Genomic DNA, 2,500 nt, shown 5'->3' with positions numbered 1-2,500 from the left:
AAAAGAGGCGCCCTGGCGTAGGCGCCCAGGCGCCAAAAGAGGCGCCAGGCGAAAAGGCGCCAGGGCGCCCAGGCGGAAAAGAGGCGCCCAGGCGGAATGGCGCCAGGGCGCCCAGGCGGAAAAGAGGCGCCCAGGCGAAAAAGAGGCGCCCAGGCGGAAAAGAGGCGCCCTGGCGTAGGCGCCCAGGCGCCAAAAGAGGCGCCAGGCGAAAAGGCGCCAGGGCGCCCAGGCGGAAAAGAGGCGCCCAGGCGGAATGGCGCCAGGGCGCCCAGGCGGAAAAGAGGCGCCCAGGCGAAAAAGAGGCGCCCAGGCGGAAAGGCGCCAGGGCGCCCAGGCGGAAAAGAGGCGCCCTGGCGTAGGCGCCCATGCGCCAAAAGAGGCACCCAGGCGAAAAGGCGCCAGGGCGCCCAGGCGGAAAAGAGGCGCCCAGGCGGAATGGCGCCAGGGCACCCAGGCGGAAAAGAGGCGCCCAGGCGGAAAAGAGGCGCCCTGGCGTAGGCGCCCAGGCGCCAAAAGAGGCGCCAGGCGAAAAGGCGCCAGGGCGCCCAGGCGGAAAAGAGGCGCCCAGGCGAAAAAGAGGCGCCCTGGCGGAAAAGAGGCGCCCTGGCGTAGGCGCCCAGGCGCCAAAAGAGGCACCCAGGCGAAAAGGCGCCAGGGCGCCCAGGCGGAAAAGAGGCGCCCAGGCGGAATGGCGCCAGGGCACCCAGGCGGAAAAGAGGCGCCCAGGCGAAAAAGAGGCGCCCTGGCGTAGGCGCCCAGGCGCCAAAAGAGGCGCCCAGGCGAAAAGGCGCCAGGGCGCCCAGGCGAAGAGGCGCCAGGGCGCCCAGGTGGGAAAGAGGCGCCCAGGCGAAAAGGCGCCAGGGCGCCCAGGCAGAAAAGAGGCGCCCAGGCGAAAAAGAGGCGCCCAGGCAGAAAGGCGCCATGGCGCCCAGGCGGAAAAGAGGCGCCCTGGCCAGGCGGAAAAGAGGCGCCCAGGCGGAAAAGAGGTGCCCAGGCGAAAAAGAGTCGCCCAGGCCGAAAGGCGCCATGGCGCCCAGGCGGAAAAGAGGCGCCCACGCGAAAAGGCGCCAGGGCGCCATGGCGGAAAACAGGCGCCCAGGCGGAAAGGTGCCAGGGCGCCCAGGCGGAAAAGAGGCGCCCAGGCGCGTGGGGGGCAAGGCGCCAGGCGCCAGGCACGCGCGGAGGCAAGGCGCCAGGCGCAAGGCGCCACGCGCGCGCGCGCGTGGGGCGCGAGGCGCAAGGCGCCACGCGCGCGCGCGCGTGGGGGGCGAGGCGCCAGGCGCCAGGCGCCGGGCGCGCGTGGGGGGCAAGGCGCCAGGCGCCGGGCGCGCGCGTGGGGGGCGAGGCGCCAGGCGCCAGGCGCCGGGCGCGCGTGGGGGGCAAGGCGCCAGGCGCCGGGCGCGCGCGCGTGGGGCGCCAGGCGCCTGGCGGGCGGGCGCCCCCAGGAAGGGGTGCTGGCGCGCGATGGGGTTGCGCCCGTACGGACCGTGTGACAGTACAGACACTTTGGCGAAACCTCCTGCCCGAAGCGATTTTAGGCGTTCGGCTAGGTAGGTGACCCGGTTTTTTTCGCGTTTCTCGGCCGCTAGCCCCTTTTTTCGCGTTTTCGTGCGCGCGCCCCTCTTGACCTCGCACGCGCGCCGCGCGTCGCGTCCTTGTCCTTGTCCGCGTCCGCGTTCGCGTGTGTCGGCGATCACGGGCCCCGTGCATGGCTCGTCTCTGTGGACCATCGCCCCGCTCTTGTCCCTCTTTCGTGTTTGTGTGGCGCCCCGCCCCGTGCACCATTGCCGGCTGGCAGCAAGGTGCCTAGCCCCCCTTGCCGCCAGGCCTGTCCACCCCAAGGTGCTAAAGCCGCCAGGCACCTGTGCCGCCGAACCGTGCGTCCGTAAGCCGCTGCACGTGCGGCGGCCGGCCATGCCCGTGCTATTGACCCTGTGTGACAGTACAGACACTTTGGCGAAACCTCCTGGCCGACGGGGTTTTTGCGCCCACCTAGGTAGGGCGACCCCTTTTTTTTCGTGTCGCCTGTCCGTGTGTCCCTTTTTCGCCTTTTTCGGGTTCGTGTTTTCGTGTGCCGCCAAAAGCAAGCCCTGCGCTCGTCCCGTCCCGCTTGACCCGTGCATCCGCCGGTGCTGGCCTGCAAAATGCCTGTGAGCGACGCACGTGACCAGCAGCCCAGGCGAGTGTGCACGGGTGGCAGGCGAAACGGGCGTGCGTGTCGCCAGTGTGTATGTCCCTTTTTCGCCTTTTTCGGGTTCGTGTTTTCGTGTGCCGCCAAAAGCAAGCCCTGCGCTCGTCCCGTCCCGCTTGACCCGTGCATCCGCCGGTGCTGGCCTGCAAAATGCCTATGAGCGACGCATGTGACCAGCAGCCCAGGCGAGTGTGCATGGGTGGCAGGCGAAACGGGCGCGCGTGTCGCCAGTGCGTATGTCCCTTTTTCGGGTTCGTGTTTTCGTGTGCCACCAAAAGCAAGCCTTGCGCTCGTCCCGTCCCGCTTGAC

The sequence above is a fragment of the Aristolochia californica genome, unplaced genomic scaffold, assembly GCF_029961685.1.
Source record: "Aristolochia californica isolate CCGP_79_NKW_82.1479 unplaced genomic scaffold, dmAriCali1.0.hap1 SCAF_74, whole genome shotgun sequence".
NCBI classification, from domain to species: Eukaryota; Viridiplantae; Streptophyta; class Magnoliopsida; order Piperales; family Aristolochiaceae; genus Aristolochia; species Aristolochia californica.
The sequence above is the reverse complement of the archived record's forward strand: the minus strand, read 5'-3'. Positions refer to the sequence as shown.